This window comes from Mixophyes fleayi, chromosome 2, assembly GCF_038048845.1.
Source record: "Mixophyes fleayi isolate aMixFle1 chromosome 2, aMixFle1.hap1, whole genome shotgun sequence".
Lineage (NCBI taxonomy): Eukaryota > Metazoa > Chordata > Amphibia > Anura > Limnodynastidae > Mixophyes > Mixophyes fleayi.
This window is the reverse complement of record NC_134403.1, coordinates 235,427,274-235,450,991: the sequence shown is the minus strand read 5'-3', so window position 1 is coordinate 235,450,991 and position 23,718 is coordinate 235,427,274. Positions and strand designations below refer to the sequence as shown.

At 41.4% G+C, this 23,718-nt stretch overlaps 1 long non-coding RNA gene across 1 annotated transcript in view; it reads left to right on the top strand.

Moving 5' to 3' along the window:
- LOC142140321 (uncharacterized) overlaps positions 1–23,103 on the top strand; it is a 36,505-nt gene extending 13,402 nt beyond the window's left edge. The window contains exons 2-3 of the long non-coding RNA XR_012688402.1: positions 20,257–20,432; positions 21,430–23,103. This is a non-coding gene — a long non-coding RNA (uncharacterized LOC142140321). The remainder of the gene's footprint in view (positions 1–20,256; positions 20,433–21,429) is intronic.
- The last annotated feature ends 615 nt before the right edge of the window (positions 23,104–23,718 follow it).

Below are 23,718 nucleotides of genomic sequence, written 5' to 3'. Positions count from 1 at the left end.
AAAGCTAAGATCCGTCAATAGCTGTAATTACGACAGGAGTTTCTAAAGGAACAAAGGGAATGGACCATTGAGTAACTTGACCTTGCGAAATAAAGTTCCCAGCAGCACCAGAATCGATTAAAGCTTGGGTAGAGTGTCTTTTAGAGTCACATAGTAGAGAAACAGGAAGGGTAGATCCACTTTATTACATAACGATATTATGGCATCCAGGGTAGTAGGAAGTTCATGGGTGGCTAATGCGTCTTTTATGCGGTCAGATAACCCTTGCCAGAAAGCAGCCACCAATGCTTCATCATTCCAAGACAATTCAGAGGATAGAGTGTGGAATACAATAACATATTGGACCACTGAATGATTTTCTTGGCGTAAATGGTGCCCGGAGCCGCCGCGGCTCGTAACAATTTCTTTGATAAAAGTGTCGGCTAAGCGACTGGCCGAAAGTAGACCTGAGAGAGGGATGAAGTGCACCATTTTGGAAAACTGATCAATGACAACCCAGATGCTATTTAATCCAGAACTGCAGGGAAGATCGGTGATAAAGTCCATGGCTATAATTTCCCAAGGAGCATTAGGCGTGGGCAGGGGGTGAAGCAATCCAGCAGGGACCTTCCTGGAAGTCTTTTGTTGAGCTGCAATAAAATCACGTATATCAGTACGTATAGTGGGCCACCAAAAACAACGACAGAGAAGGAATGTGGTCTTCTTTATCCCAGCGTGACCCGCGATGCGGGAGGAATGGGTCCATCGCAACATCTTGAGTCGTAAGTGTGGTTCCACAAACTATCGCCCTGTAGGAGGAGCAGACGTCTCAGTATTGGTAAACGCCACAATGTTAGAGGGGTCGATGATGCATTGGAGAACCAATGGATTCTTGCGGTCCATATCATCAAAGGAGCGGGATAAGACATCTGCCCGCCCATTTTTAGCACATGGACACAATGTAAGGGTCATATTAAAGCGAGCAAAGAATGACGCCCAGCGGCCTGCCTAGGATTCAGACAGCGGGCTTCACGAATGAATGTCAAATTCCGATGGTCCGTGAATATTGTAACAGGGTATAAGGCGCCTTCCAGTAAGTGTCGCCACTCTTCCAGAGCCGCTTTGATAGCAAGTAATTCTTTATCTCCAATCACATAGTTCATCTCATCAGGGAGGAATCGTCTGGAGAAGAACCAGCATGGAGAATGGGTACCTGATGGTGTCTTTTGGAATAACACGGCTCCAATGCCTACCGAAGAGGCGTCCACTTCTACAAAGAAAGGTCGCTGCTGGTCCGGCTGGGAGAGAACAGAAGTCGAGGAAAAGGCTTTCTTTAAGGTAGCAAAGGCAGATAGCTTCTGGAGACCAGATCTTAGGATTGGCAGATCTCTTAGTTAATGCTGTGATTGGGGCGATAATGGAGGAAAAATCTTGGATGAACAGCCGATAATAATTAGCAAAAACAATGAATCTCTGAATTGCTTTATGGCCCTGTGGTTGAGGCCAGTCCAAGATGGCCGACACCTTGGTGGGATCCATCTGTAGACCTGAACCAGATACAATAAAACCAAGGAAAGGCACTTGGAGAACTTCGAAGATACATTTTTCCAATTTACAATAGAGATGATATTTGTGCAGTCTTCGTAAGACCTCCCTCACTTGTTCTTGATAAGAACTCAGGTCTTTAGAAAACACTAGAATGTCATCCAGATAGACAACTACGGAGGTGTATAGCAGATCTTAAAAAATGTCATTGACAAAAGTCTGAAAGATAGCTGGGGCATTGCAAAGGCCGAAGGGCATTACCAGGTATTCGAAATGGCCATCCCTGGTATTGGAAGCTGTTTTCCAATCGTCGCCCTTTTTATGCAACTGAGGTTGCAGGCCCCTCGAAGGTCCAATTTGGTAAAAATTTGAGCCCCGCTGATCCTGTCAAAGAGATCGGAGATAAGGGGTAACGGGTACCGGTTCTTGACTATAATACGATTCAGGGGCCGATAGCCAATACACGGGCGGAGGGATCCGTCTTTTTTCTTGACAAAGAAGAATCCGGCCCCAGCTGGAGAGGTAGATTTGCGAATGAATCCTCGTTTCAGATTTTCAGAGATGTATTTCGACATCGCCAAGGTCTCCGGGCGAGATAGAGGATAAGTTCGCCCCTTGGGTATAGGTTGGTTGGGAAGCAAAGTACTGGAGCAGTCCCAGGGACGGTGGGGAGGTAACATTTCGGCTTCAGTCTTGCTAAAGACGTCCTGAAACTCGCGTATGCTGCCGGAAGGACAGATTCCGTAATGGTGGAATGAGCAATAACTTGAGAAGCAGGAGGCAGAACACTGGACAGACATCTGTGACGGCATTCCGTACCCCAACGGGTAACCTGAGCACGATCTCAATCCATTTGCGGAGAATGCCTTTGTAACCAAGGTAGCCCCAGCATAAGGGGGTTAATGGATTTAGGCAACACTAAGAACTGAATCATCTCACTATAAAGGGGTCCTACATCAACCGAATAGGTGCGGTGACAGATGAGATGGAACCGCTGAAGACACGGTTACTGTCCACTGCCGTTAGCGATAATGGTTGAGGCAAAGCAAGTATCGGAATTTGGAGCCCAGAAACGAGAGTGGCAGATATGAAGTTCCCGGAGGAGTCGGAATCCACAAAGGCCGTAGTGGAGAAGGGACCTTTAGGGGTGCTCAGGGTGACAGCCATAAGAAGTTCTGGAGTATGTTTAGAATAGGGAGCAACAGTGGATTCTCCTAAACTGGCCTCCCTGCTACCATTTAGGAGGACGGGTTTCCCGGTCTCTTGGGGCAGACTTTGAGAAGGAGTCCGGAATCCCCACAGTAAAGACAGAAATGTTGCTTGAAGCGCCTCTCCCTTTCTTCTGGAGATAACCGAGAACGTCCAATCTGCATGGGTTCGTCCAAGGGCAGCACCGGGTTTTGAAATTGTGGAGCTAGACAAGGCAATAGGAGTATCAAGGTCAGAAGGTAGATCTCGGGAAACTAATTCATCCTTGATGCGATCAACAAGTCCTTGTCAGAACGTTGCCACTAGTGCCTCATTATTCCACTTTAGTTCAGACGCCAAGGTCCGGAACTGGATGGCATATTGCCCCACAGATAAGTTGCATTGACGAAGACTTTGCAGACTGGTGGCCGCAGAGGCCACTCTCCCAGGATCATCGAAGACTCTACTGAAGGCTTCGATAAAGGAGGTAGTGTTATTCAGAAGAGGATCCCCTCTCTCCCACAGGGGCGAGGCCCAGGCCAGTGCTTGGCCACTCAGGAGGGAGATGATGAATGCCACCTTAGTGCGTTCGGAAGGGAAGGCTCCTGGGTTACATTTGAACTGAATGGAGCACTGGTTTAAGAAACCCCCACATTTCTTGGGATCTCCGACATACTTCTCGGGTGCCGAAATGCTGTAACCACGCTAGAGCAGTGGTCAGGGAACAGGGGTAAATTACCCCAAATGGGGTAAAAATTTAATTCCTCGGGGTAATGCTGCCCATTCACATGCTGTCAGTTGGATTGTAGACCCCTTTAAATGTGAAATTGCTGTTGTACCAGAAGAGCCTCAAGGGTTGGCAGAGGCACTTCTTGAGCTTCGATGTAATAATGAAGCACGTATTGCATTTGAAAACAAAGCAGATCTGTCATATTTTTGGATGTCAACAGCTGCAAAGACATCAAAATTGCACATGAGGAGGCAGTCAAAAAGTTGCTGCCTTTTGCAACAACCTACCTTTGCGAACAAGGATTTTCCTCTCTAACGAACATAAAAACAAAGCAGAGAAATCGATTGGACGCTGAAGACTGTATCCAAATTTCTCTGACATCAAAATGCCCCAATATTGATGCTCTCGTATCAAAAATGAAGCAACATCATTTCTCCAAAACCTGAAGTTTTGAAGTTGAAGCTTTCAAAGAAATTTTGAATAGATTCAATAAAATTTTGAATTACAATAATTAATAATATATGATTTCCTTCCTTTCAAATCAAGGGTCAAGGGGGTAACGTCGGCTTTAAATATATTTTGGGGTAAAAGGTAAAAAAGTTCCCTGACCCCTGTGCTAGAGGATGCCACAGTGGAGGAGGCTATGGCTGGGGTAGCAGGCAGATAGCCCTATAAGGTATCGAAATGGGTAGCGATACCATGGACACATTGTAGGAGATGTGCTTGGGCCGCTACTTGCTGTTCTACACGCTGAGCCAAGTGAAGGAGTAACTCCCGGGCTGAGGGTTCACCCGATCCCTCAGTAGTCATTGCCAGCGCTGTCATAATTTAGCGCCATAGTGCTTCCTGAGAGTAGCGTCCCATTGCCTAGCAACGGGAACGCTCCGAGGTCTGTAGCCGGACGGCCGAGCAGGGCGGAAATGACGCATCTGGTTGCTAGGCAACCAGACGCGCTAGAGCGGAGGTGCAGGCGGCCGTCCTGGGAGTTGCGGGCGGCGCCTGACAATAACCAAGTTACTATTGTAGGGAGGAAAAAAGAAGAAAGAGTGTGTCCAAACAAAGAGGCACTCTAATGGTCAAAGATTAAAACTTAAATTGTATTAGTATATTTTAAAAGTTCTCAATATAATGAGTTCCATAAGGACCTATAGCAAAATATTTAAAATGAGAGCATTGAAATGGGTGTCTAGAAAATTTATATTCTGTTAAAATAGGTAGTAACACGAGACTACCAAGCCGCCCCGCTGCTGAAATAACTCTATATATTTGTATAATTTTATAATATAGATCGTGCTAGTATAATTCGATCTGACCATATAAAAACATCAATAGTATAAGTCAACAGAGATCTCCCAATATATATGATGAGGAGAATCCCTTTATGGCTATGGGGATTTTATATTCCCTGCATGAATCCTTATTTCCCACTATATTTTTATAATAGTTGTCATATATCAAGGGGAAATATACTGGCTTATGATTTAATTAGTCATACACACATAGACTGAAACACTGGTAACAAGATCATATTTCCAGAGTCCCGCTGGTATTCCCTACATGAATCCTTATTTCCCACTATATTATTATTATGGTTGTCATATATCAAGGGGAAATGTGCTGGCTCATGATTTAATTAGTCATACACACATAGACTGAAACACTTGCAACAAGATCATGTTTCCAGAGTCGCGCTTGTATCATACTAAGTGAGAGCATAATTAGATTGGCTCATATTATCTGCCACTCGTATTTACATAAAGCTGATATAATGTGGCTAGAATTTTTCACAGCAGACTCTGAGATTAAGGATAGGTTATTCTGTACCTAAGAGCAGGATTAATATTTTAAGGTTAGAATATACATCTAAAATTCCCTGCTATACACAGTGTTTCAAACAGGGAGGAGTTATATAACTGAGTCTCACTATGTTCTAGGTGTAGACATGGAGCTCTGACTCCGGATCATTTCTTATATTAATCAAGTTACTAGATCACGGCAAGTCTAAATCTAGGTTATCTGCCTAAATGTGTAACAGTCATTATTAATTAATAAATGTGTTATAACAGGTCAGAGAAGCAGCGAGCGCGGCGTCCGCCGACGCGCGTTTCGCTAGGAGGCTTTTTCAAGGCAAGCCGAGCTGAAGTCTTGATTGGTCTTTTAAAGGGGAGAGACCTCCCACTAAAGATGATGTCACACAGCAACATTGTTGGCATCCCTATTGATCACATGGTCGGGTCTGCCATTAGTCTGCATTGTTTACAAAGGGGATTATAACTCGCACATATTGTCAAAAGAGAGTATGATTATAAAAATTAAGGCTGTTAAGAAGGTTATCATTTTCTGAGGTAAGTAGTAGATATTCAAGCGGACAAAGATTAAATTGTTAAATAATATTGACATAGATACAATTTAAGTTATTGGTAGCCCTGTTGATTACATAATCGGGTCTGCCATTAATCCACATTATTTATTAAGGGAACCATATCTCGTAAGTGTGAATAATTACAATGGTTGTAGCTGATAGGAAAGTGATGTTATTTAAGAATAGATATAAATAATATATAATCAATATGATGTGAGTTTATTTATTTGACAGTCACAATCCTGAAACATTGATCCTAATGTTTATTAACATAAGTAATATAAGTAATATAAGTAAATATTATGTCATTTGAATTATTGGCATCCCCAATAGTTACATTATTGGGTCTGCTATCAATCTATATTAGAGGACACTCTGAGGATTATAAATCTCTCAGACAAAGTCCTCACTCCTATACAGCAAGAACTTTTAAGTAGAGGATTATCATTTTCCCCAACAAAAAATTTCAACAGATTTGAATGGGAGAAGGATATAATGCTATTCTCACGAAAATTACTTCTAAAAAAATTCTTTCTAAATAAATCAAGAGAAAATTTATCCTCTACTAGCTGTGGGGATAGCATTGGACATGAAGATCAGAATACTTTCAATACAGAAAAAGAAATTCAAGCACTCTCAATACTTGAGGAACTACATCAGCCAAATCAAATAATGGATCCTCTGGAAGATATCTCCAATGAAGTTTAGGTTCCAATAAAATCTAAATCTACCTTCTTTCCAGATTTCTTAATTTGCCCCCAAGTTAAAATTTACAGAGACTTGGTCTCTAGGGATTTAGACAAACTATTTATAACAACTAAAAAACAAAATCCTCAAATTAACAATCTGAAAGTGAATGAAATTGAGGCCCTTAGGGAAATTTCCTCTTGGGAGGATATAATTATAAAACCCTCTGATAAAGGGGGTAACGTGGTCTTGTGGCCACGTCAACTATATCTCAAAGAAGTATACCGCCAATTAAACAACAAAGACTGCTATAAGCAGATCATTTTCAATCCTACAGCGAATTACTTGTTGAGATACATTAGCATCATCAATCAGGCACTACACACAGGAGTAATAACTAAAACTGTCCATGATTACCTAAATGTCAAAAACCCAAAGATACCAACACTGTATATGCTTCCTAAGGTCCACAAAAATGAACTCAATCCTCCCGGTAGACCGATAGTGTCCGGGATTAGTGTCCGGGATAGTGTCCGGCATGACTGAAAAGGCAAGCAGGTTTGTTGACCTTCAACTACGGAAACATGTGATAATCCTAGACTCTTATATCAGAGATACCCTCAATATCTTGACGAAATTAAATAATATTACAGTCAGTGCCAACACTAAATTAGCCTCATATGATGTGGAATCGTTGTATACAAATATTTCACATGAAGACGGTCTTTTAGCGGTAAAATACTTTCTAAAAATGGAAAGAACGAATACCCTCAATGATTTCATTATCACACTACTACATTTTATATCGACCACCAATTATTTTGTGTTTGAGGAAAAATTTTTCCTCCACCAGAGGGGAACAGCTATGGGAACCGTATGTGCCCCCACATACGCCAACCTCTTTTTGGGTTGGTGGGAAAAAGAAATAGTATTTAATTGTCAAAATGAGAAATATACCAGCCATATCTTATTATGGCTGAGGTATATTGACGATATAATCATTTTGTGGGATGGTGAGGTTGAGTTATTTCATCAGTTCACAACAATGCTTAAGGACAATACTATAAATTTGAAATTAACATCAGAGATTAGTGACTCTGAAATTTATTTCTTGGATCTAATAATATCTAAAGCAAAGGATGGCAAATTACACACTGACATATACCGTAAAAAACTGCCACTAATAGTCTGTTGCATTCCTCAAGTTCGCATTACCCCCCGGTCATTAGGGGTATTCCCAAGGCTGAACTATTAAGAACAAAAAGGAATTGTTCAGATAACGAAACTTTTCTACTAAGATCTAAGGAACTGAAGGACAGACTAAAGAGAAGAGGCTATAGTACCAACAATATTCGGAAAGCAGAAAAAGCGGTTATGAAACTAAATAGGCAAGAACTCATACATCCTCCTAATAAGAACAAAAATGAACCAACTGATTCTAAATTAAGAATGGTGGGCACATTCTGTTCAGGATGGCGGACGATTGAACAGTATTTTCAGAAACATCTACATGTACTAATGCTAGATGAGGATTTGAAACATACATTAGGACAGTGGTTCCCAAACTTTTGCAGTTCACGGCACCCTTAGAGTCTCCAAATTTTTTCAAGGCACCCCTCCAAAATAATTACTGAGCAGTCCTGTTTTAGAAGTAGTTGGGTCAAAAAATTGTAATAAGTATTTAGGTCACGACAAAAATACTTATTTAGTTGTATGCAAAAATGCCCCTCTGCATCCAGAGACTCTGCCCCCTCTGCATCCAGGCACTCTGCCCCCTCTGCATCCAGGCACTCTGCCCCCTCTGCATCCAGGCACTCTGCCCCCTCTGCATCCAGGCACTCTGCCCCCTCTGCATCCAGGCACTCTGCCCCCTCTGTCACGCTGTCCCCTCCTCTGCCCTCTGTCACGCTGTCCCCCCTCCTCTGCCCTCTCTCACGCTGCCCCCTCTGCCCTCTGTCACGCTGTCCCCCTCCTCTGCCCTCTGTCACACTGTCCCCTCCTCTGCCCTCTGCCACGCTGTCCCCCTCCTCTGCCCCCAGGCACGCTGCCCCCTCTGCAGCCCTCTGTCACGCTGCCCCATCTGCAGCCCTCTGTCACGCTGCCCCCCTCTGCTGCCCACTGTCCCCCTCCGCTGTCACACTGTCCCCCTCCGCTGTCACACTGTCCCCCTCTGCTGCCACACTGTCCCCCTCCGCTGCCACACTGTCCTCCTCTGCTGCCTGCTGTCCCCACCCTGCTGTCACACTGTCCCCCTCTGCTGCCACCTGTCCCCCTCTGCTGCCACACTGTCCCCCTCCGCTGCCACACTGTCCCCCTCCGCTGTCACACTGTCCCCCTCTGCTGTCACCCTGTCCCCCTCCGCTGTCACCCTGTCCCCCTCCGCTGTCACCCTGTCCCCCTCCGCTGCCACACTGTCCCCCTCCGCTGCCACACTGTCCCCCTCCGCTGCCACACTGTCCCCCTCCGCTGCCACCTGTCACCCTGTCCCCCTCCGCTGTTCACTGTCCCCCTGCGCTTCCACACTGTCCCCCTCCGCTGCCACACTGTCCCCTTCCGGTGCCACCATCCTTTTCACTCTGCCCCACGCCAGACATAAAAAAAAGAGAAGACAGAAACTTACCAATCAGCGCGGCGCCGGGACCCAGCAGCCTCATCTCTCCCGCAGCTGTCACTGAATATAGACGTCAGTGACAAGCTGTTGCGGGAGAGAGGAGGCTGCTGGGTCCCGGCGCTGCACTGATTGGTAAGTTTCTGTCTTCTCTTTTTTTTATGTCTGGCTCGCGGCACCCCAGTGACAGCGCCGCGGCACCCCTGGGAGCCGCGGCGCACACTTTGGGAACCGCCGCATTAGGAGATAGAATCTTCTTTTCATGGCGACTATCACAAAACTTAAACGACCAACTAGTACATAGATTCTTATCCCCAATAAAAAGACCATCTAACATACCTATTGGCTTTTATAAATGTGGAACATGTAAGGCCTGTCAGTATGACACACAAGTCAAAGAGTACCAAGATAAATTTCACAAAACTTGGAAAATATCACAATTTTTAAATTGTAATTCCATCAATGTAATTTACTGTCTATCATGCCCATGTGGACTAAAATACGTGGGCATGACAAGTAGGCCTTTAAAAAAACGAATCCTGGAATATGTAGGAAATATTAGAAGAGCCCCTACAGACATAGCTAATTGTAAACAAATAACAACAGTTGCTAGACATTTTTTAAAATGTCACCAGAACAACCCAAAAAATCTTACTGCATTTGCAATGGAACAGATAAACTTGGGTTTAAGAGGGGGAGATGTTCAAAAGGAGCTTTTGAAAAAGGAAACAAGGAGAATATTTTTGATGGGCAGCATGAGCCCCTTCGGACTTAATGATTACAACAATTACACCGCTTTTATATAAATAACACTTATTACCCTGGTTCTATCTATATATAAATTAATCATATTCAGTATTCAATATAAGTCAGGATGAAATAAACAACAACATATCTTATCTACATTACAATAAATTTTATTATTTTCATTCTATTTATTTTTACTATGTACAATAAAACAATGTAGTGACTTTACACATAAGTTTTATTAATATATATTAGGGATGAGCGCACTCGGATTTATGAAATCCGAGCCCACCCGAACGTTGCGGATCCGAGTCGGATCCGAGACAGATCCGGGTATTGGCGCCAAATTCAAATCTGAAACTGAGGCTCTGACTCATAATCCCGTTGTCGGATCTCGCGATACTCGGATCCTATAAATTCCCCGCTAGTCGCCGCCATCTTCACTCGGGCATTGATCAGGGTAGAGGGAGGGTGTGTTAGGTGGTCCTCTGTCCTGGTAGATCTCGTGCTGTGCTGTTTAGTTCTGTGCTGTGCTGTTTAGTGCTGTGCTGTGCTGTGCTGTGCTGTGCTGTGCTCTGCAGTATCAGTCCAGTGGTGCTGTGTGCTGTGCTCTGTCCTTCTGAGGTCAGTGGTGCTGCTGGGTCCTGTGCTGTGTCCTGTTCAGTCCAGTGGTGCTGTGTCCTGTGCTCTGTGCTTCTAAGGGCATAGTTATTTCCCCAATATTCCCCTGTGTTTAAAAAAATAAAAATAAGTTATTTAAAAAAATACCAAAAACTACTTTAATTTTTTTTAATTACCACAAAATTTGCACAACCAATCCTGCAGTATAAGCCCATTGGTACTGCAATATTACCAAGTTCACACATTCAGCAGTAAAAGTCCAGTGGTACTGCAATATTACAAAGTTTACACATTCTGCAGTATCAGTCCAGTGGTGCTGTGTCCTGTGCTCTGTCCTGCTGAGTTCCGTAGTGCTGCTGGGTCCTGTGCCGTGTCCTGTTCAGTCCAGTGGTGCTGTGTCCTGTGCTCTGTGCTTCTAAGGGCATAGTTATTTCCCCATTATTCCCAAGTTTTTAAAAAATAAAAAAAAAGTAAAAAAAAATATAAAATTTAAAAAAAAATAAAAATATATAATAATTATAACCAAATTTGCAAAACCAATCCAGCAGTATAAGTCCATTGGTACTGCAATATTACAAAGTTCACACATTCTGCAGTATCAGTCCAGTGGTGCTGTGTCCTGTGCTCTGTCCTGCTGAGTTCCGTAGTGCTGCTGGGTCCTGTGCCGTGTCCTGTTCAGTCCAGTGGTGCTGTGTCCTGTGCTCTGTGCTTCTAAGGGCATAGTTATTTCCCCATTATTCCCAAGTTTTTAAAAAATAAAAAAAAAGTAAAAAAAAATAAAAAATTTAAAAAAAAAAAATATATATATATAATAATTATAACCAAATTTGCAAAACCAATCCAGCAGTATAAGTCCATTGGTACTGCAATATTACCAAGTTCACACATTCTGCAGTATCTTGTGCTACATATAATGGAGACCAAAAATTTGGAGGATAAAGTAGGGAAAGATCAAGACCCACTTCCTCGTAATGCTGAAGCTGCTGCCACTAGTCATGACATAGACGATGAAATGCCATCAACGTCGTCTGGCAAGCACGATGCCCAATCTCCTAGTACAGGGCATGTAAAATCCAAAAAGCCCAAGTTCTCAAAAAACAGCAAAAAAAGAAACTTAAAATCATCTGAGGAGAAACGTAAAGTTGGCAATATGCCAATTACGACAAGTAGTGGCAAGGAACGGCTTAGGCCCTGTCCCGTGTTCATGACTAGTGGTCCAGCTTCACCCAAGGATCTAAGCCCTCCTCCCCCCCCCTACAAAAAATTTAAGAGAGTTATGCTGTCAGCAACAACAACAAAACAGCAAAGAACTCTGCCTTCTAAACAGATGACATCACAAATCCCCAAGGCGAGTCCAAGGGTGTTGTTGGTTGTGAACCCTGACCTTCCCATCACTGTACGGGAAGAGGTGACTCCATCCAGCATTTGCAGCACGCCCTCTGCATATGCTGGAAGGATCACCCACAGTCCAGTTACAGATTTGGCTAATGAAGGTGTGAATGTTGTACACTGGGAGGAGGATATTGATGTAGCTGGCGCTGAGGAGGATGTTGATGATTATGATGCAGACAGATACCAAATTGCATTTCTCAATTTCTATTTATATTCTAGATTATATAACGGCTGAAAAGTTTTCTGTTTTACTCCTAGTGGAGAGGGGATCTGATGCAGACAGATACCAAACTGCCTTTGTCCATTTCTTTGTATATTTGAATTGCTAGTTCTACAGTCTATGCAGGCTGCTTTATTTATATTCAACTACAAGTGTAGGGCGGGGGGGGGGGGGCATAGATAGCCACCAAAGTAACATGGTCCATTTAATTTCACTTTCTAGCTCCACAGTCTGTGCAGCCTGCTTTTTTTTATCTTCAAAGTATTTATATTTACAAGCCTTGCAATCTAAATTAACTAGAGGTAGTGACGTGGTAGAACTCCAAAAGGCAGTTTGGAAGCCCCTGTACAAACTGGCTCTATTTTTTAACTGAGTTGTCCCCCCTCCAGTGTGTACTCGGAAAGAGTTTTTAGTGCAGCGGGGAACCTGGTCAGTGAGCGGCGAAGGAGGTTGCTTCCTCAGAACGTTGAAAAAATGATGTTTATAAAAATGAATAATCAATTCCTCAATGAAGTACAGCACTGCCCTCCAGATACTACAGAGGGACCTGTGGTTGTGGAGTCCAGCGGGGACGAATTGATAATGTGTGATGAGGAGGAAGTACACACTGTAGGGGGAGAGGAATCAGAGGTTGAGGATGAGGACGACATCTTGCCTCAGTAGAGCCTGTTTAGTCTGTACAGGGAGAGATGAATAGCTTTTTTGGTGTGGGGGCCCAAACAAACCAATCATTTCAGCCAAAGTTGTTTGGTAGGCCCTGTCGCTGAAATGATTGGTTTGTTAAAGTGTGCATGTCCTATTTCAACAACATAAGGGTGGGTGTGAGGGCCCAAGGACAATTCCATCTTGGACCTTTTTTTTTTGCATTATATGACCAATCAACAGTCGTTTGCCATGTTCAAAAAGTAAAACCAAATTTAAAAAAATTCAAGAAATTAAACCAAAAGTAAAATGCCGTGTCATAATTTAAAACAAGAGGTATTGACGTGCTCTAAAACTACTGTATTGTTGTTTATATTTTATAAACACTACACTTGAAAGCTTGAGTCTTTCAATAAAAAAGTAACTGTCCATTGCACGAATATTTGCAACAGGGACAATTTTAGGGTTAAGAAAGTCAACTAATAACACTTCGACGCTGTCTGTCTTTATAAACACTACACTTGGAAGTTGGAGGAGGTATTGTGGCCCCGGCACCAAATTTACTACGGGGGCCACTCCACTGTGCAGTCCATATTTAGGTGTATCAGATATTAAACAACGGTGACAGTTGATGCCCAATTTTTTAATTATATTGTGGCCTCGGTACCAAATTGTGTACCGGGGCCACCACACTACGCAGTCCAGATACTTGTTTGGTGGAATTCAGACCAGTTGAGGGTTTTATTATTATATTGTGGGGACCACTCTATCTATACCACACTACAACTCTATACCACTCTATTTAATACTTTAATTCTATTTAATACTTTAATTCTATTTCATACTTTAATTCTATTTAATACTTTAATTCTATTACTAATTACCATAAAGAGGAACTGCCGCTTCTATTTAATACTTTAATTCTATTAGTAGTTACCATAAAGAGGAACAAAATAAACCAATTTTACCAAAAGTATAATATGACTTAGACTTACAAACACTACACTTGAAAGATGGTGCCTTTAAATGAAAAAGTCAGTCTTCATTGCACGACTATGTGCAACAGGGACAGTTTTTTGGTTTACAAAGTCAACCAATAACACTTCGACCCTGTCTGTCTTTAACATACTTGATGGGATCTCAATGACGAATTGTCTGTACCATGTTTGGAGGAGGTATTGTGGCCCCGGTATCAAATTGGGTACCGGGGCCACCCCACTACGCAGTCCAGATACTTGTTTGGTGGAATTCTGACACGTGGAGGGTTTTTTAATTATATTGTGGCCTCGGTACCAAATTGTGTACCGGGGCCACCACACTACACAGTGGCCTAGTGGTTAGCACTTGTGCTTCGCAGCACTGGGGTCATGAGTTCGATTCCCGACCATGGCCTTATCTGTGTGGAGTTTGTATGTTCTCCCTGTGTTTGCGTGGGTTTCCTCCTGGTGCTCCGGTTTCCTCCCACACTCCAAAAACATACTGGTAGGTTAATTGGCTGCTATCAAAAATTGACCCTAGTCTCTACCTCTCTGTCTATGTATATGTCTAATTGTGTGAGTGTGTATTTATATTAGGGAATTTAGATTGTAAGCTCCAATGGGGCAGGGACTGATGTGAATGAGTTCTCTGTACAGCGCTGCGGAATTAGTGGCGCTATATAAATAAATGATGATGATGATGATGATAGATGCGTATCATAGATAAAGTACATTCAGTGGTGTGGGGCAAATTGAAAAATATTCAAAATGCACTGACATTATCAAAAACAAGAGGTTGTCACACGCTAAAACTCCAACATGTATATGATGGAGAGGATGGAGGAGCAGCCGTATGTGTAGTGTAATGCAGACCTGTTGAAGGTTTTTTATATATTTTATTGTGGTGCCCAGTGCCCACTCCTCTAGGCAGTCCAGGTACATTTATTGGTGCGATTCATAAAAGTTCAGGGTTTTTAATATATTGTGGTGACCCACTCCTCTACGCAGTCCAGGTACATTTATTGGTGCGATTCATAAAAGTTCAGGGTTTTTAATATATTGTGGTGACCCACTCCTCTACGCAGTCCAGGTACATTTATTTGTGCGATTCATAAAAGTTCAGGGTTTTTAATATATTGTGGTGACCCACTCCTCTACGCAGTCCAGGTACATTTATTGGTGCGATTCATAAAAGTTCAGGGTTTTTAATATATTGTGGTGACCCACTCCTCTACGCAGTCCAGGTACATTTATTGGTGCGATTCATAAAAGTTCAGGGTTTTTAATATATTGTGGTGACCCACTGCTCTACGCAGTCCAGGTACATTTATTGGTGCGATTCATAAAAGTTCAGGGTTTTTAATATATTGTGGTGACCCACTCCTCTACGCAGGCCAGGTACATTTATTGGTGCGAATCAAACAAGTTGATGGTTTTCTTATTATATATATTGTGGTGACCCACTCCTCTACGCAGTCCAGGTACATTTATTGGTGCGATTCATAAAAGTTCAGGGTTTTTAATATATTGTGGTGACCCACTCCTCTACGCAGTCCAGGTACATTTATTGGTGCGAATCAAACAAGTTGATGGTTTTCTTATTATATATATTGTGGTGACCCACTCCTCTACGCAGTCCAGAAAGATACCTTGTTGCAACGTTTTGGACTAATAACTATATTGTGAGGTGTTCAGAATACACTGTAAATTAGTGGAAATGCTTGTTATTGAATGTTATTGAGGTTAATAATAGCCTAGGAGTGAAAATAAGCCCAAAAACTTGATTTTTAAACTTTTTATGTTTTTTTCAAAAAAAATCCGAATCCAAAACCTTAAATCCGAACCGAGACCTTTCGTCAAGTGTTTGGCGAGACAAATCCGAACCCCAAAAATAACGAAAATCCAGATCCAAAACACAAAACACGAGACCTCAAAAGTCGCCGGTGCACATCCCTAATATATATGTGACAGTTGTGTTAATACTACATACCATTCCTCCAAATATTTATGCCCATCACCATTCACAAGGTATTTTTATAATGTTTAATACTAGATTGTATGAAATTAGTCCTTAATTAACGATACATAACTTGATACATGTATCCTTTCCTAACTTCACTAATATTATATCATATTATAAATGTAATATGACCCATCATCTAGGCCCGAAGGGCCCTTAAATTTATTATTTTTTCACGCTATTTTTTTCACATTTTCTTGTTAGCCACTTTTCACACAGAAGAATGATACATCTGGAATCACTAGTTATAAGAAACCACTGTATTTGCCACTGTCTGAAATATTTACGAGTTATGGTTTCATGTTAAAAATATAGATTGATAGCAGACCCAATTATGTAACTATTGGGGATGCCAATAATTCAAATGACATAATATTTACTTATATTAATAAACATAAGGATCAATGTTTCAGGATTGTGACTGTCAAATAAATAAACTCACATCATATTGATTATATATTATTTATATCTATTCTTAAATAACATCACTTTCCTATCAGCTACAACCATTGTAATTATTCACACTTACGAGATATGGTTCCCTTAATAAATAATGTGGATTAATGGCAGACCCGATTATGTAATCAACAGGGCTACCAATAACTTAAATTGTATCTATGTCAATATTATTTAACAATTTAATCTATGTCCGCTTGAATATCTACTACTTACCTCAGAAAATGATAACCTTCTTAACAGCCTTAATTTTTATAATCATACTCTCTTTTGACAATATGTGCGAGTTATAATCCCCTTTGTAAACAATGCAGACTAATGGCAGACCCGACCATGTGATCAATAGGGATGCCAACAATGTTGCTATGTGACATCATCTTTAGTGGGAGGTCTCTCCCCTTTAAAAGACCAATCAAGACTTCAGCTCGGCTTGCCTTGAAAAAGCCTCCTAGCGAAACGCGCGTCGGCGGACGCCGCGCTCGCTGCTTCTCTGACCTGTTATAACACATTTATTAATTAATAATGACTGTTACACATTTAGGCAGATAACCTAGATTTAGACTTGCCGTGATCTAGTAACTTGATTAATATAAGAAATGATCCGGAGTCAGAGCTCCATGTCTACACCTAGAACATAGTGAGACTCAGTTATATAACTCCTCCCTGTTTGAAACACTGTGTATAGCAGGGAATTTTAGATGTATATTCTAACCTTAAAATATTAATCCTGCTCTTAGGTAGAGAATAACCTATCCTTAATCTCAGAGTCTGCTGTGAAAAATTCTAGCCACATTATATCAGCTTTATGTAAATACGAGTGGCAGATAATATGAGCCAATCTAATTATACTCTCACTTAGTATGATACCAGCGTGACTCTGGAAACATGATCTTGCTGCAAGTGTTTCAGTCTATGTGTGTATGACTAATTAAATCATGAGCCAGCACATTTCCCCTTGATATATGACAACCATAATAATAATATAGTGGGAAATAAGGATTCATGCAGGGAATATAAAATCCCCATAGCCATAAAGGGATTCTCCTCACCATATATATTGGGAGATCTCTGTTGACTTATACTATTGATGTTTTTATATGGTCAGATCGACTTATACTAGCACTATCTATATTATAAAATTATACAAATATATAGAGTTATGTCAGCAGCGGGGCGGCTTGGTAGTCTCGTGTTACTACCTATTTTAACAGAATATAAATTTTCTAGACACCCATTTCAATTCTCTCATTTTAAATATTTCGCTATAGGTCCTTATGGAACTCATTATATTGAGAACTTTTAAAATATACTAATAAAATTTAAGTTTTAATCTTTGACCATTAGAGTGCCTCCTTGTTTGGACACATTCTTTCTTCTTTTTTCCTCCCTACAATATTGACTTCAATACTGTGTGTGAGTGCACCCTCCATCAATAGTTGATATAAAATTACCCACTATATGGTATATAGGAGTATTAATGGTCAACCTGGTGCGGTGTAAAACAATTATCTTACTAATAACCATGTTACATAATAGAGGCCACCTGTCCTAAATACCCCGGGCCCACCTAGCGTTAATCCAGTTCTGGTTAGCAGGAGGGAGCGGATAGCTGCTCCCAGACCCTAGATAGGACACAGCCTGCAGAGCAAGCCGAGGAGCTCTAAATCTCACAAGATTTAGTAATCTTGTGAGACTAAGAGCATCCCTGCTCACTCTACAGGAAGTTCCCACCCTAATGGATGTCAGCAGCACCAGAAGCATAGATATGTACAGTGGGCTAGGGGTGTCATAATGTGCCTGGGGGGGTGGCGTGATGTGGCTGGGAGGGTGTGATAAAAGTAATGTTTTATTATAATGTATGTATCAATGCCCCATGTTGGTCACACCCACATCACAATGTGGTCCCGCCCTTTTCGGCGCACAGTTTCTTTCCTGCTGGAACTAAGGTGGGCCTGTGTACTTTAAATGCCAGGGCCGATTTTTAGTCCCAGTCCGGCCCTGTCCATGTGTATTGCTTCCACAGCTGCACAATGCTGCGCAAAAGCCGACAGCTGTGGAAAGACTCAGTGTAGCATGGGCTGTCTCCTTGCAGTTGGTTGATTTTTTAATGAGCAGTTTAAGTTTATTAGGTTATATAAGGATTATAAGGTTTAAGTTAGGATTTCTTAGAAATCCCAAAATGTCTGCTATGTAAAGAGCTGCATGGATCTGCCATTTTTAAGACAAGGTGCAATGATATATATTGATGGCATAGAAATGAGAGGTAGAGTTGTGACATCATGGGAAAATGTCAAAATGGTGGTTTACTAGGAGAATTTTTAACTTTAAGTAAGCTAAAACAGTTCTAAAGTTGTATTTTTTGTGTAGTTTCAAAGAAACTACACAAAGCAATATAATTGTGGGGCAGTTACCTATGGTAGCGGCTAGTTCTCCTTCACCGTAAGGTCCCTATGATGTATGTGCAGGGCGGGGACAAGCGGCGGCCTCACAGACAGTGGGGAGGATTTACAGACAGCGTGCCTAAAAATCACAAGTCAACGCTTAAACACTCGTGATTCTCTGCCTGGCGCAAGGTTTGCTGATAGTCTTGTGGCTCTCTGGCTGGCAAGGTTTGGGGGGGTTAATGGGGAGCCATGAGGAGAGATACTTGGGGAGCTATGAGGAGAGATACTGGGGGAGACAGGATAATTATTGGGGAGACATGAGGAGAGATACCGGGGGAGACATGAGAGATACTGGGGGAGAAATGATGATAAATAATGGGGAGCCATGAGGATATATAATGGGAAGCCATGAGGAGAGATACCGGGGGAGACATGAGGATAAAAAATGAGGAGCCTAAGGATAAATAATGGGGAGCCATGAGGAGAGATACTGGGGAAGACAGGATAAATAATGGGGAGACATGAGGAGAGATTCCCGGGGAGACATTAGGAGAGATGCTGGGGGAGACATGATGATGTGCAGGGAGGGCATGTGAGGGAAATGCTGGTTTGCAGGGGGGTATGTGATGAGGGCGCTGGTGTGCAGGTGGGACATGTGAGGGGAACGCTGTTGTGCGGGGGGGGGGGCATGTGAGGGGGAACATTGGTTTGCAGGGGGGAGCATGTGAGTGGAAAGCTGGTTTGCAGGGGGGACATGTGAGGGTGAATGCTGGTTTGCAGGGGGGGCATGTGAGGGGAAAGCTGGTTTGCAGGGAGGGTATGTGAGGGGAGTGCTGGTTTGCAGGCGGGGCATGTTAGGGGAATGCTGGTGTGCAGGGGGGTATGTTAGGGGAACGCTGGTGTGTAGGAGGGGCATGTAGGGAAACGCTGGTTTGCAGGGGGGGGGGCATGTTAAGGGAACGCTGGTGTGCAGGGGGGGCATGTGAGGGAAACACTGATTTGCAGGAGGGGCAAGTGAGGGGAACACTGGTGTGTAGGGACAGCATGTGAGGGGAATGCTGGTGTGCAAGGGGGCCTGTGAGGGGATCGCTGGTATGCAGGGGGGGCATGCGAGGAGGGCACAGCACTGGCTGGTATTGACACAACACATGGCAAGTTGCCCACCCCTGAAAAACAGGTAAATATTACATGTAATGATACAGCACATGCCAGGTTTCCCACCATTGCAAATCATGTCCTTGTACACTGTTCAAATGAGCTTCTGATCAGGTATTCTTTATTCTGTCCCATTTTTACATTTTAAGTACCGCAGTACAGTATCAGAGGCCATGGCCTTCACATGAGAATAGCCGGACTGTGCAGCAGAACTGAATGCCATGGCAGAAATACCAGCTATTTAGAATAGCTTGCTAACTTGTACATTAATATGCAATCGACCCTGTATGGATTGTACCTATGTCGTTAATAAAGAAAAATGTTCTATATTTTTTATGCAGGTAAATATCTAAAATGCAATTTTAAATAAGCCATTTTTCTTTATCTGAGCCATTCACATAATCAGTATCACAATTATAAATAATTTTTAATGATTTTTAAGTTGAGTTGTATTAAAAACAAATGTACAATGCCATTTAATGTGGATGTAATTTTTTATCACTCATTTAAAAATGATTTTTTTTAAAATTTTCACCAATACAGAGATGGGCACATGTTTACAGGACTTGGATCTTAAACATCGGAATAAACACGAACAATGGACTGGAGCGTCAAAATGAGATTTTAAAATACAATTTCTTGGACGGCTGGAAGAACTGCTCTCTTTCTGAAATGATAACAGTGCTTCATCTAAACTTTTTTCAAAATACATACAAAAAGTAAGGTTCTTGTTCATATGCAACATTTTGAATGCTAATTTTGCCTACTGCATTTTTATTAAATTTAATTCTATGACCAAACAATTCCATAGATGGAAAAATTTTATGTTCTTTCTAATAGCGTTTATGTATCAATGTTTATAAAGACTAGGGCTTTTTGATTTGAGCACGCCCAAACAGGGGCTCTATAAAAATAGCATCCACCTGTTTCATACAGAGTGACCTTTTCACCAGTCCATAGACAGTGATCATTTTATCTTAACCAAACACAAAGAGAGTGATATCCCAATACAGCGCTCCCTACTTGATGACTGCCTGAATATACAATGAATGCCACTACATTCAACACAAACTAATATCCACAATATACATAAGGCGCATCAAGCACTTGGAAAAAGAGTATGAATAAATGAGCAAATTGCTAGAGTTCTCAACACCTAAAACATATGGTTATATAGTCCAACATAGAGTAATTATTCTCTTCTCTTCTCTCTTTATCCTTCAATCTTCTATGTTCCCTTGTAGGACTTGAGAATCTTTATCATGTGTATTTTTAATACACATGGTAAAGATTCTCAAGTCCTACAAGGGAACATGTTATTGATAGAAGATTGAAGGATAAAGAGAGAAGAGAAGAGAAGAATTACTCTATGTTGGACTATATAACCATATGTTTTAGGTGTTGAGAACTCTAGCAATTTGCCCATTTATTCATACTGTTTTTCCAAGTGCTTGATGCGCCTTATGTATATTGTGGATATTACTTTATCTTAACCAACCAGCACCTATAATTTTATTCTTTAGCATCTGTAAACCCCCTTTTAAGTACAGAGAGCAGAATTGGTACTTTGACAATTCACAAGGCCCCCCTCACATGTATCTACCACTTGGTTTTTGGTTTAAACATCAGATAAGAAGTATAGATTTATAGCCTATAAGAAATGTAATATTTTGTATTTCTGATCAATAATTTTTTGAATTTATATATTTTTCTTAGATATGTGAAATTCAATTTGAAAGGTTCCCAGTATTATCGCAAATACAAGGAACACATACCCCACTTTTTAAAAAAAATGTGCCAAGGGATTTTAGCAAAAAAGTGATTACTAAAATGGCAAGCAACCTTGATGCTTAAGACATGACCTGTACTGATCATGAAAGTGGCATATTCAAAGTCAACAGTGAAACTGACATAGGGAAGTGCTATAATGTTCATCTTACTGCTGATCTGCCAATGTGCACATGTCAGTATTGGTCAAAATTTCTGTAACCATGTAAACATAGGTGCTGTGTTCTTAAATTTGCAGGTGGCTGGAGATAGGACAAACTTAATTCTTCCTACAGTAATAACCCTTTGTTTCCACTGGACACAGAATGTTTTTGTATAAAAACTGAAAGAGAGGAAAATGTACCTGAGGGCCTGACAGGACACATTATGGACATTTCAAAAATGCAACACCTTGCTTACTTTACACCATGCAGAAGGTCCAAATGAACAGGAATAATTAGTAATTGCACACAAAACTTGAAAAAAGTTATTGATGTGGTCTACCTAATCAATGATCACTCGTATCTTAGCTCACTGGACAGCACAATTAAGGATTTGCTAGAATATGTGAATTAACAGGTTCCCAAAGATAGCGGATTACCATTAATTTCGACTACCAAAAAACGAGAACAGAATGACAAATTTCAGCTACTGCCTAAAAGAGTGTATGGGAAGTCCAAACATCCTACATCACAGAGGGTTGCAGAAAAAGCAGAAATGTTAAGGCTAGACGTGTGGAAATCTGTTGAATCAGAAACAGATATTGACAAATGTGAAGATTTAGGCACGGTGCACTTACACTCCACAGCTACAGATAACACATGGGTTACAATTAAGGGCATTGGGTTAACTTACACTGATAAAGAAGCAATAGCCAGCAGTCAGTGGTTAGATGACAATGTCATCAATATATGCCAGCATCTGATTTCCCAAAAATTCCCTTCTATGGCGGACTATATTTGACACACTCTTAGTGGCACATTGTACAATTGCTAACTGTGAATTTGACAGTTTTATTCAAATTAACTATTTGGGGGCTCACTGGGTTGTGCCACATAAGTCTAAAACATCAGTAACTGTGTATGACTCTATGAAACCCTTGAAAATTCCACAAACACTTAAAGAACAACTGACAAAATTGTATGCACTGCTATTTTGTAGTGAAAATGTTACTCTTGATGTTCTTTTAAAGTGTTGCCAAAAACAGTGTCAAAGTCCTATAATTGGATGAAAGAAAGTATATTGATTAGTATTGTTTTTCCGTGCGATTGTGATCAATAAGCCACATATTACGTGTCATGGCGCAATCGCACGATAAAACACGCACGCATACACTGGCACTTTCACATTCATTTATATATATATTTCATATTTATAATGGTTCCATTCCACAGTCGTTTATGAGCAGATGTTATTTGATTTATAGTTATTATAAGGGCACAGTCGTGCCCTTATATTAAGGTTACATGTAAAAAACTTAATTTTGCCATAGGGAATCTGTGAGAGGGAGGGCATGGTGTTTGATGGTCTACATCTTAAAAAGTATTAAAGCTATTGAACTGAAATTTGGCATGCAAATGTAGAACTGTCCACAGGTGCGGCATGTGAAATTTCAGAAAAAAATAATAAATGACAATTTACAAACAATCTAAAGTTCAAAATCTCGCGTTTTTTTTTCTACTTGCTGTTTCGCAAAAGTCGCCTGTTTTCTGTTTTTTTTGGGAGCACGTAACTCAGTGTACAGGGAGTTTAAAGACACGCGGTAAGTTTTGTTAGAAGGCTATTAGGGCTGAGGAGTGCCTTTGACGGTTCAGAAGTTTGAGAAAGTTACAGGTTTTTTTACAATTTGGTAAAACAGGCCCCATTTTAAAGATAGGGGATTTCAGAAAAGTTCATAACATTGCGCATGTCAGATACAGTCTTGTGCTGGATGTACTGAAAGTGGCTCCACTTGAAAGCACAAACATGGCTGACTGACCTCTCGCTAACAAAAAATATTATGTGAGCAGGAGAAATTAGCCACATTTGGGGGGTAGAGGGAGGATGGCTGGGGTTTTGGGAACGAGGGGGGGAGCACATTAGTATTTTTAGCCCTGGCACCGCTCTTATTTCATGGTTTAATCACTCAGAGCGGCTTTGTAAAAGAGCCCGTTTTAAACCTCTTGCCCCTCAGTGATGTCAGTTAATTTATTCACTGCACTGAGCCTGGGGGGCGGGAGATTTAAAAGTGCTCAGGTT